We start from the raw sequence: 13,351 nt of genomic DNA on the forward strand, positions 1-13,351 counted from the left end.
GATTACGATACACCTTATTCGTAAATTTGTAGAGATTGACAGCCTTGGTGATGTTAACATCTAGGTAGTCAATGGTGTCCTGACTAAAAGTGTGTGTGAATTTGAAATATGTACAGACACTATTAATGTATTCTACAAATTCGTCAACTGAAGGTCTACCACATTTCCATAAAATAAAAATGTTGTCAAGGTAAAGAATATGTACTAACCAGTCATTGCAAAATCTAGAACTAAGAACATGCTTCTCCTCCCACCTTGACATGACCAGGTTAGCATATATGGGGGCACAACTTGCCCCCATTGCCACTCCTTTTGAATGTCTGTAGTATTAATTTTCAAAAGTGATGTAATTATTGTACAAAATCTGTTCCATCACAAAGTTCACCATTGTACTACACAAATTAGTGTACTGAACTAATGCCTCATTGAAAAGTTCAAGACCCGTCTCATGTGGAATAAAACTAAATAAATTCACGTCAATGGTGAAAAACCTGTTGACTCAGGAAAAAATTCTGCTTTTACCCTTGTTAAAAAACCCCATGAGTCAATTAAAACATGAGTTACGGGTGTAAAACTCCTAAGGAGTAAGTAGAGCTATTTTGTCCAGCCACTATAAGTCTATAAGGGGCGTGGTGCACATTCTTGTGCACCTTCATGATGCCAAACACTGTGGGAATAAATGGAAATTCATTCTGTAAAAAGTTAAACAGTCCTTCATTAATGACACCCTGATACAGATTATCTTACCATAAAAGTTGCATTCTTCTGTGTGCTGTATAATTCTCTTTGAGAGAAGTGGTTTCGTATTTGTCAGTGTCTTTAAACATGGTAGTTAAATCATTGATGTAATCCATTTTATCCACTAACACCAGTCCACCCCCCCCTCCTTATCAAGTTTTGTAATAAGGATGTTATCCGATTCCCTGAGGCTGTTCAGGAGTAGTAATTCCTCTTTGGTCAAGTTATAAAACTTATTTTATGCACCTGATGTTCCTAAAAAATGTCTCTCATGCAGATTTTCTCAAAATGAGCCAATGTCTGGTGTAGGGGGGATTAAAAGACTCTTCTTCCTGAATAGTCTATTAGAGTTCCCCACCTGTTCTACATTATTCTGAAGAAGTATTTGAAAATTCAGCTTTCTAGTGTAAAGTTTCAGTTCTGTTAATAAACTAGCTATCTCTGGATTTCTAGCTGGAGCAAATTTTAAACCTTTTTCAAAAAGGGAAAATTACACTAGTAATAACCTTATCAGTGTAATTAAAAATATTAAAGCCATTTAGGCTTAACGGGCTGACGCGGTGGTGCAGCAGTTAGCGTTACCACCTCACAGCAACAGGCTCTCCGGTTCGATGCTCAGCTGGGGTACATTCTGTGCGGAGTCTGCATGTCCTCCCTGTGGTCATGTGGGTTTCCTCAGAGTGCTCCGGTTTCCTCCCCCATCCCAAAGCCATGCTGTAGGTGGATTGGACACTCTAAATTGGCCCTAGGCATGAGTGCGTGCGTGTGTGTGCCTTCTGTGGAAGGTTGGGTGCTGGGCTGGCAACTCAACCCAGTAAAACTCCACTGCCAATCATGAGCGGACAGGTGATCTGCTGTGGCGACCCCTAACTGGGAAAAGCCGAAAGAAGAAGAAGATGATTTAGGCTTAACAGTTTCCCCTCAAAACTAGAAATAATGGAATCAGCCTTATCATAGTAGTTTAATACCTGTTCTGGTTCCAGTTGTTCCAATATTTCCTCCATCCCATTTGTGACCATCCTCTCGGGGTCTGTTGTCCTCCTAAAAAATTCTGCCTATTCCTGTTTTCAGATCTACATAAGGAGGGCATTCACGTTCAAACACCATCTGTTTCACCATTAAAAAATTCAGGTTGTAAGTTCCCCTCTCCCGTTCTTACTTCGTATTTGCAAGAACCAGAGTCTAAGTTTCCATTACCTTCCCTGTTCCTATCTAAATTAGATCTGTAATAGCTCTTGGGAAGTGGGTAAACCTCTGTCTGTCTGTATTCTAACTCATCTCTTTCTTGAGCTTTTTTTGTTTCCTAACATATTGTCTAACTTGATCTTCGATATTCTGGAAAACGTTGTTATATTTAGCCTCAAAACTCACAAAACAAACATAATTTAAAATGTCATTATTTAAAATGTTCACTTCATCCAATAACATTTTAATTTTGTTATTAATTTTAATAATAAAATGAAGTAACTCCATGCCATGTCTATCAAACATAGCAAGCATGGCAGTTAAACCCAAGTTCATTCTCGTCATCACGAACAGCAAATTTTAACTGACTAGAGGATTTCATTTATCTTAAATACAGGTTTTCTTGTTTCACCCGTGTCTGTGTGTGTGTGTTTGTGGGGATATGACTGCAGTGACAAAAGAAACACTGCATCTGTCCCACTGATACTTGTATTCAAGATGCTGGTGAATATTCTTGACCGCATGAGAGGGGGACATGATTACACAATTTGTCCTCCCCAGGGAAGGAGATCTGCCATGCAGAAGCTCTGTCTGTTTTTCTCTTGTTGACTATCCTGTAGTGACCCCTCCTCAGTCTTGAATTTGCTTTACGAATGGAAACCTAATCAATATGGATCTGCTCAGTGTTTAAAACAAATCCCTTGTCATTAAGGGATCATTTCCTTTTAAAATGCAGATTTAACATTGAATGGGTATATTTTAAAATCCATAAGGTAGATAAGGCTAAAGAATGTTTGTGAAATATTTATTATTCACTGGGGGTGTTACTTGTACAGTAGTTTACTTTTGTAATGCTTGACCAGAGGTATTGTGTTATTGAAATGTGTAACATGATTATTTATGGAGCCTCTGTATTTTACTGCCAACATGTTTAGCTGGTTCTTTTTACACGCATGAAGCATTTGCCTGTACTACAAGACCAAAGCCATTAAAATAATGCAAGCATATTGGCCAGCTTTACAAATGGTTACTAAAAATCAACTATTCAGAGCAAATATTACCTAAATTTCAAAGTTTAATAACAAGAAACTGACACAGTTAATCGTGCAGTTACATTATTATTTTTATTTGGTTGATTGTATGGGTATATCTGGCTTTACATATTAAAAATTCTTTACTTATTTACTGTGATGGCCAGCAAAAGAAAACTCTGCTCTGAATGAAGGACGTAAGTTTTAGGTGTCTTCTTACATAAAAAAGACTTACAGATTCATATGGTTCTGGTTATATCTAGAAATCTCTGTATGCTTCAAATATGCACAATACTTTAAAGGAGACCTCCGTCAAATTACTACCACCAGTACTGCAGAGCTCATTCGGTTTACTCCTATACTCATGAAATCACACGCACTTCTATTGTTTGTAGACAAACTGAGGAAGCAGTCTCTAGTATTAAATACTTTGTCCCCTGTGGGTGCAGTATACCATCCATATCTTCCAGAGTCACTCTTCATCCTTCAGTTTGATAATGAGAATGTATCTCTGATCATTGGATGCCTCAAATTATTGCAGAAAGAATTATTGAAATAATAATGCAGTCTTAAAAATGAAATGAGAGTTTGCATCCCTCTTTTCCTGATGCCTACCTAGAGTGAATATCTCATATTAGCCTAAGGCGACTCAAAATTTTTGTTTTAATAAATTTTTATGGTATCCATAAATAGTCCATGATGTCTGTGTTATAAAAAGGAGAATGTTCATATTATCCAGACATGAAGGATGTTTTTAATCACAAAGGAACATATCCAGCTCACTAAAACTTTATGTTTGTAGTTTTGAGCCTCTGCAGTCAAGAAATAAAAACTATAAATCTTTCCCATGGTGTGCATCCTGATTTCTGAAAGCTTGGGCTTTCATAAAATGTACTTTAATTATGTTTCTTTCATAAACAGTCTGTGCAGTAAATTGACATTATTTCTAAAAGTACTCAAAACTCTTGAAAAAAAGAAATGAGTAACACTTTGTGCACCTGTTCGCAGAGTACCAGGCCACATGTCAATGTGTTGTACCTGGGATTCCTTCTGCCACATTATGTATGCTAATTCTACGCTGACATGTAAAATACAATGACATAAAACAAAACAGAATCAGAATACATTGATGGTACTTCTCACCTGCAGTTAAAACATAAATCTCTGCAGTGGTTGCCACTGCTCTCCCTCAGACTACAAAGCTGGCGTTTTCTCAGATATCAAACTCTGTACTGATGTGGCCACCTTGGGAAGTTGAATCTTTTTTCACACTTTTTAGATGACAGGTCTTTGAATCGTAAATGAAAAAAGAGCATCAGTATACAGAGTACAGGTCAAGCCTCTATACCTTTTGTTCTTTTACTGTTGTAAAATTACATGGATACATTCAGGTTTCTTCATGCAGCTTCATGTTAGTTCTTTTTTCTGAAATAGTGTGAAATCATTTACTCCTACACATTATTAGCTCAGTGACTACAGAAATGTATTATGCAAGTCAAATATCAGAAAATAAATTTATATTAACACTAAGAGTTTTGTTTTACCATTCTCTGAAACAGTCTTGCAGTAGTATAATGAAATTTGTTTTCAATAAGCTATACAGATGTGGCCTCTATACTTTCCTACTGCTCCATACTTCATAGAGTGCTAATTATACACATGTATAAAATGGATAATGAAGCATTTTATAATTTGACTAAGATAATTCTAATTTGCCCAGAAGTAAACTGTATATAATACAATATAATACTTTAAACTGCCCATTTACATTTTATTACACAAGACTTGGCTGCATTAGTACATCTTTATCACTAAGATGTTTCGCTCCAAAAAATATTACGCTGATCAAGGTTTGTGAATTATCTATGGCTAAAAAGGTGCTATAAGTTAAATGTAAATCCTACACTTTGTCCTTTATTCTTTGCAATAGAGCAGTTTTGTAATGTATCTGCTAATTAAAAATAAAATTATTATGGTTGTCTAAAGTGGAAAGTTTTAGCACTACTTAATATAATTTTCTAATGAAGTGTCTTCTAAGTAATAAATTGCTAAATTATCTCTTGTCTGTGTGCTAAAATGAAAACTATTCTCAAATTTTAAAAAGTAGAAAAATATTGCCTCATTTCTAAACCTGAACATTATCATCTGGCTTCTGGAAATATTAGAAAAAATGAAATTCCAAACTCTCTCTCTCTATATATATATATATATATATATATATGATCAGAAAAATGTCAAAGAAACAATTTTTACTCCTGTTGTATCAGAATGTGTGCTGTATCAGAATCTCATATTTTATTAATTTAAGTAGAAACAGTTGCAAAAGGAAATATACTTGTCTTTTTTTGTGTATGCTTAAAAATCAAGTATGTTTTATTTCCTGTGCTAAGAAGAGATAGGTGCCTGTATCAGTAGAATGTTCTTTCATGTGATATCTTAGCTGTACTTTTATGCACAAATAAAATTAATTATTCCTTACTGTGTTGGCAACAGTTTCCCTGTAGATGCTATGATTACATTTAGTAGGTTTAGATACATACCATTTAGGCATTTTGTACCATATCCTGGTGGTGTACCATGCACATGTTCACAAAATATTGCAATTGTGATGATGCTTCTAAAAAAAAGAATCATAAAAATCACAAGAAGACTACTCTTGCAAATGTTTTGAGGCATTGATTTTTATAAAGTACTAACCAAACAACAAAATATTGTAGAGCATCACATTTTATTTGTTCTAGTAATATAATGCAACAGGGAAATGTACATCTCCCAGCTTGGAATGGTTAATTCTGAATCCTGAATCGAGGAGCTAGGAACTAAACCTTCCATTTAAGGGATAAAATAAAACATTTCAAAGCTTTACTGAAAAAGCTCACCTAGACTCTGCCACAACCTACTGTGAGGGAAAGGTTATTTTGCTTTTGTTTTCTTGTATTTTGAATTACTTTATTGGCTTCTTCTCTTTTGTATATTGTGATTTGTTTTCTTTACATTGTGTTTTACTTGTGTTCTGCTTTTAATTACATATTAAAACTAGGAAAGAGACCATAGCTGTGTCTCTTGTGAGACGCACAAAGTTATTCCCACCCTGCCAATCTGGCACTGTGTTCTTAAACTCAACTTTCTCTAGTTGCCTGCCCCTTGTATTAATTTGGCATATAGCTCCTTCCCTCTCTCCTTTCATTGGCTATTGTGAGTAAGCAGAAAATGATCATTTTCTGAAATCAATCCCCTTCAACTATTTAAATTTATTGACCATCCCACTGTATTCCATAGAACTACAATACAAAGTGCCCACCCCCTTTCAATCTGTCTTGCTCTTTTAAAATTAGTGGCTCTACACTTAGACAGCTGAAGCTTAAGTTACCCCCTCTTTCATATTTAACTGCTTATTGCACACTGCAGTGCTTAGAATATTAACCATTTTTTTCCATCTTATGTTTAAAATCTGCAACATCTATTGCAAGACCACCAATTATTGGAGAACCCCCATTCTTCCTCTCAGTAGTTATCTTGGTATTAGTGCTTCTGTTTTCTCCTTGTGAGAGAAGGAGCACAGGGACATTATGTTCTGGAGACTGCTGATCACTGAATAACTGCTTCATAGACGACAGCTTGGAATTTCTGCTTATATTCTGCTCCTGGTGAGAGAAGGAACAGTGTGTATTGATTCCTGACTGTTTCTGTTGGGCAGTGAGTATCTGTGCTGTGTTTGGTCTGTTTGCTATTCAAGGCATCTACCAGGAAGACGCTACAACAAACATACAGATCCTTGCATCATCTGGAACAATACTGTGGATCACTAGTCTGTGGTCTGCGTCTCATCTTAGAATTGGTGCTAATGTTTTGCTTCTGATGAGAGAAGAACAAAAGGCACATTGTATCCCAGCAGAATGAAGCTGTGGTGAGATCAGCACTAGTAGTAGCCATTCACCTGACTCCCCTCTTTTCATCATTCTTGACAAGCTAATTTCTTGTTTTCAGTAAGTACTCCTTGATTTGTTTCTGACTTCCGAATAACTGCCTAAATACTTCATCCTTAAATTTTCAGGGTCTACTTATTAGTTTTCCCTCAAGTGTTTGGTAGTGTCCTGTATAGACACAGACACTTCGAGTGACATCTTTCGTGTAAAAGCACGATTGAAATTTCAGCAATACCTAGTTGCACACAGGACAACTAATTTGCAGTGACAAGCATTGTTCTCAGACTTGCAAACCGGATACTCCTGAGATTGCTTTATATTCTCACTCCAACTGTCTAATCAATAAAAAGGGTCTGTTGCCATGGATATGAACTTTCCCACGATCTTCCTTACCTGCTTGATGGGTATGGGCATTCTGAGGCAATGTAGAAATTGCCTCATGTTTACTGACAATCAGTTAATTCTCAAACAAACTGATATGGTATGTAAGAGATGTATTTACACAATGTCACTGGAGACAAAGCTCTCACATAAAAGTACTCCTAATGTGTCAATAAGGTTGTCAGTTGTACACATGTTGCACCCATCATACATATCTGCAAGGCCATGGAGCGTATTATCATGGAACTTATAAACAAAGACATAAACTTATAAACAAAAACCCCCCCAACCCCGTTTTGTGAAGGCCACCCCTTGTCTCCTGAACCTGATTGACTTCTTTGATTTCTTGAACAGAGCCAGCTTTTGATAAGGGTAAGGTGGTCCACACACACAGCCTATCCACACAGCCCATCTAAACCTTGCCCCCCCTTTGATACCATAGATAAACGTTGGGCATTAATAAATCCTTGCCTATGTAACCCCTATGTCACCCAATGGTTGCTAAATGGCTTACTGATAGAACCCACACTGTAAAATCCCCTCCCTCCTCCAAACCAGACAGACAAGTGACAAGGAGTGGGTCAGTCAGGGTTCAGTCTTGTTCTGCTTTCTCTTCTACTTCTAAGTCAACACTAAGGGACTCTGACTAACAAAGCTGCAGATGACTGCAAACTGGAATCCATTATTGATCCTGAATGATGTGGCCCCTCAACAAATGGATACTTACAGAACACAGAAACAGGTGCCAGTGGTGTGGGTTCAAGCTCAATGCAATGTCATGTTATAGAAATGTATTGAAAACCCCTTTCCACATGTTACCATATAGGTGGCAGTACACTAAGTATAGAGAAGTGATGATAAGAGACTTACACAGGTGGACAGTGGTCTGTGGACAGTGGTCTCACCTTTGATCGCCACAACAGCACTTCACAACAGTCAGGTCCTCCTCCACCGAAGGGCTTTTCATCCAGAAAAAAAAAGGAGGTCATCTTCCCACTGTACATCATCCATATTACCCAGACCCATTCCCACACCCCCATTTTATGTATGTGTACTCAAGACATCTGCTCAAGACATCTGCAACAAACCTCAAGGCCTCAGAACTAAAAGAATCTAAAGAATATGCCCCCTAAAGCAGCCTTAAAACCTTAAAAGCCTAAAGCTATACATATACTCTCTATCGCTATCTCAGACTCAGATCTCTCTCTTTTGCCTAAACCCCACAGTCAAACCCAGAGCTGTTGGACATGCTTAGAAATCCCAATCCCAATCCCTAGGCTACAGCGCTCAGGGGATGTCATCACATCAAAACAAACTGGAGGGAGGGGTTCCTGGTTCCTGACCCCTCCCCTCCCAAGACTAGATTGCCCATACATGTGCAGCACATGTCAAGCAGACCTCTCTTTTCAGGACAGGAGGAACCTTTGTGGATGATTGGGAAATTCAACCAAACAACCGTCGTCCAACGTCGCCTGCCCTGCTAGACAGGAAGGGAAAGTAACAATCTGAAGAAATAGCCAGGGAATTGTTATGGCTAGGCTTGTATAGGCCCTAGGGCTGATAGCCTAGTACCAACCTATGAACCTAAAGACCCACATATGCTAAGGCACTTAAATGTAACCTTCCTAAACCCCAAAGATCTCCTAGATGAAGTACATATAACAAATACCCACAGCAGCCCTGAATGCACTCCTTCAAAACAACACCCATGTCAACACATACAGCCACATCTCATGGAGCCTCTACTTCTAAGCCCGTAAGGCAAGCCACCACACAATCCAACATTCTGTCCATTGGAGACTCCATCATGAGACACACTGATGCCCCTCTCACCAGGCTGAATAAAGAGAAAGTCATGGTCAATTGCTTACCAGGAGATAGGGTCCACCACATTTTGCATGCACTCAGGTCATTTGGCCACAAGTACCAGTATGACTCAGTCATAGTCCATGTGGGAGTAAATGACATGAGGTGTACCTCCCTAGACTATATGAAGACAGACATCATGGAGCTCTGAGAATATGTACCCTATGGTGGTACGAGCCTATTATTGAGCAGCATTTTACCTTCTGCAAGGATTTTGCCACAATACGAACAAAAGATGAATGACTTTAATAATTGGTTTAGTTTCTGGTGTCATTCCAAAGGGGTACAATATTTGTCAGCATGGAAGGTGATGGTCAACAGACCACGCTGCTTTGCCAGGAATGGTCTGCACCTCTCCCCTCTAGTCTTTTAAATATTAGCTAAAACATTGTCTCCCCCCATAGTGCCTTTTTTAGGCAATGCCAAACTGAAAGTACTTCTGACAGCAAATCAAAACCAGGAAAATCTAAAGGTGTTCCTGCTCAGTGCCAGTAGTATAAACAACAAACTCCACTCCCTAGAAGCTCTCTTCACCCTAGAAAATGCTGATGACTGTGGGGTCACTGAGACATGGTTTAAAACCACGGAGAGCCCACCGACAATGCAAGGTTATAATATCTTCCACACATTTAGACCAGCTACTACACAGGCTGGGACTAAAGGTGGAGGTGTCATGATTTCCATCAAAAATAAATATACTTTAAGGCTGTTCAAAGAGGACAATGCATTTGAGCTACTCTATATTCAAATCACTATAATAGACAAAATCCAATACCACTTCCTTGTAAGGTGTAGGTCCCCCTCTATTACCTAGGAAACCCATGCCATGTATTTAAAATTATTGGAAACACTAACCATCCAACCCAATACCATATTCATGGGTGACTAATTACCCCACTATTAAATGGGAATCCTATACAAAACCAAACGTACAGGCACAGAGATTCCTGGATTTTGTAAATACAAACTCCCTGGACCAGATTGTCAGTACAACAACCAGGGGTGCAACCATACTGTTCCTGGTCCCCACTAATACAGGAGAATTCTACACAGCCCCTAGTGTACTATCTTCCCTGGTAAGGTCAGACCACAAAATGGTCTCCTTTAAAGTAAAAAAACTTGGACACCCAGCTAACCCTGGAATATTCAGGAACTGCTCTAAGGCTAACTTTACTGCTATTAAGTGATAACCTGGCAAAATTTCAAGCCTCCATAAACCTTGAGAACACTGCTACCTATGCAGAACTGGTCACAGGAACACTATACAGGCATGCATATAAGCAGCTGTACCCACCAGGAAGAAGTATAGAACTAACTCATAAAAAACAAGCCACCCTGGTGGAATCACCAAACCAGTAGGCTGTATAACAGAATGAAGAAATCATGGCAAAAATTAGGAGGTGCAGCACCCAGCAGGATAAAAGCATTCTCATCAAACTAAACAAACAACGCAGAGGACAAATAAAGTCTACCAAAGCCGAATTTGAGGTTAATTTGGCCTCCCAGACCAAGGACAACCACAAGACATTCTATGCACAATTGTGTGCAGAGCTGATTGTAAGTGGAGCAACCTATACTGAGTCAGAAGCTATGGCAAACCTACTGGCCAACAAACTCAACTCCAACTTTACCCCTCCCTTCCCCTCAACCTTCCCTCAGGAAATTCCATCAAATATAACTAGTCCTGCTATCACTAGGGAACAGGTCCTTAATGTTCTCTCTAAGGCCAAGAATACTGCATCAGTGGGCCCAGACAGTATCCCAGGATGCCTTCTAAATAGCTTGAAAAATGACCTATCAGGCCCTCTGGAATTGCTATTTAACCGTAGCCTCCAAACCAGCTTTGTGACTCATGAATGGAGAACAGCAACAGTCATCCCTCTGCACAAAATTGGGCCATATACAGACCCTGGAAACTAAAAACCCATAAGTCTCACTAGTCTTGTATGCAAAGCCATGGAAAGAATTATCATGGAAATGATCAGTAATAATGTAGTAAACCACCAGACACTGGACCCAATCCAGTTTGGTTTCATAAAGGGCAGGTCATGCCAATCAACCTAGTGGACTTCTTTGAGAAGGTCGGTCACCAAAGCAATGGATGAGGGCAAACTGGTTCACACTGCCTATCTTGACCAGGCCAAGGCATTTGATACAATACCTCATTTGGGCATTGTTGACCAACTCAGGAGGTTAGGTACAAACCCGTATTTCACCAGGTGGATAGCCAAATGGCTCAGACAGGACCCAGGTAGTAGAAGAAGGCCAGTCACAAGTGGAATCCCTCAGGGGTTGGTCCTTGGACCACTCCTTTTTGGTATGTACTTTTCTGACGTCAAGGGCAATGTCAGTGGTCTCTGGCTGAGAAAATTTGTAGTTGATTGCAAATTAGGAGCTGTCATTGAATCCCACACTGACACAAATGTTCTCCAGGAAGGGCTGGCACAGACAAAGAATAGACCATAGACTAAAACTAAATGCCAAGAAATGCATAATAGTATCCTTCGGGAAGTCCTCCACCCCTGGTAACTATCATATTGATAACTCACCGCTTAGAGTTGACCCAGTAGTCAGGAACCTAGAGACACACATAGACAGTAATCTATCCTTTGACTATCATGTGTCTACAGTAGAAAGGAAATCATTCTATGTTGGCAACTTATAATTTTTATTTATTTATTTAAAATTTGTTTACCGGGTGAGTCTGACTGGAACAAAGCCCATTTTCAGTGGAGGACCAAAAAGAAATGCTGCAGATGCATGTCTTTGGAATGTGGGAGGAAACTAGAGCACCTGGTGGAAACCCACTGAAATGCTGAGAGGACATGCAGACTCTGCACAGAAGGTACCCCAACTGATAATTGAACCTGAGAACCTCTTGGTGTTAGGTGACAATGCTAACCACAACACCACTGCACCATCCAAACCCTGTCAACAAAGGTATGGCATCTAGATCCAAGTAAGTCATTGCTCCACTGTATTCAGCATTCATCAGACCTGTCATTGAGTACAATGACCCCATTGGTATGTACCTATCCAGGTATATTCAACAAATGGAATGTCCACAAGGGGCTCCTCACTAAACGAATACAGGGCATAAGTAAAATGTCCTATGCAGACCACCTCAAGGCCCTATCCCTATATTCTGTCTCCTACAGGCTGTTGAGGGGAGATTTATGCCTGGCATACAGGGTATTGTCAGACCCCATTCTGATGGAGCTGCTGCATATCAGCAAAACAAACAGCACCAGAATTACCCATTCTAATGAGTTAAACCTTGCATGTGTTATAAATAGGACCTGCTGGAGAGACACATATGTATCCCAGAGACTACTCCATCTCTGGAACAGGCTCCCCATCCATGTGAAGCAGAGTTTCTCTCTTACCCAATTCAAGTGTAATTTGGGCAATTGGATGGGAACATTAAATTCATTCCATTAAATTCATTCCTGGTTTGGCACGTATGTCTCTAATAGACACTGGCAGCCTGTAAATGGTTCATCTCCCAGGCTCCTGCTTGTAAATGTTTCATCTCTCAAGCCTCTACTTACATTTCTCAAGGGTACCACAACTTGTCAGAGATTTGGAATGCATGGCTAAGCTTAAAAAGGCCTTTGTGGTCGTTAGCCTAGTAAATACTGATGAACCTATGTGATGCCAAGTGGCTCTAGTAGTAATCAAAGAGTTTGACAAATGTTTATGTGCCTTTAAATGTATTTTCAAAATGGGATGTCTCCATAGTACTAGTCTGGAAAACTATGTATTAAAAAATTAACAAGGCATTGATTAACAATTTGTGCTGTTCAAAAAGTCATATCCTATTTGCTCCTCAAGTGGAGATTCAGAAGAGTGAGTAGGAGCTTTATATAAAGTTCCTGGAAATGTGGAATGTGACTCAGTTGAGGCTAATTTCGTGAATATACTTGGAAGAATCATCTGAATTATAGAGTTGCAATGACAGCCTGGTTGAGACTTACAGTCTGGAACTTCTAAAAGACAGTTTATTTCCTAGAGAGGTTTTGTGGACTGTATGGAGTTGGTAGAAAGAAACCAAATGTTTTGTTTTTGTGCTGAACTGGAAAGCAGAGTGAGCAAATATTTGGTTTTGCTGTGTGGATTACTGAATAAGTCTGCATTTTATATAAAATAGTGACTCCAGTAGTTATGTGGACGTACACACCCATACATATGCTTGTGCATATCCATATGCAAGGATTTCTGAAA

This window comes from Protopterus annectens, chromosome 5.part1 (genome assembly GCF_019279795.1).
Source record: "Protopterus annectens isolate FY-2018-M chromosome 5.part1, PAN1.0, whole genome shotgun sequence".
In the NCBI taxonomy this organism is placed as follows: Eukaryota; Metazoa; Chordata; order Ceratodontiformes; family Protopteridae; genus Protopterus; species Protopterus annectens.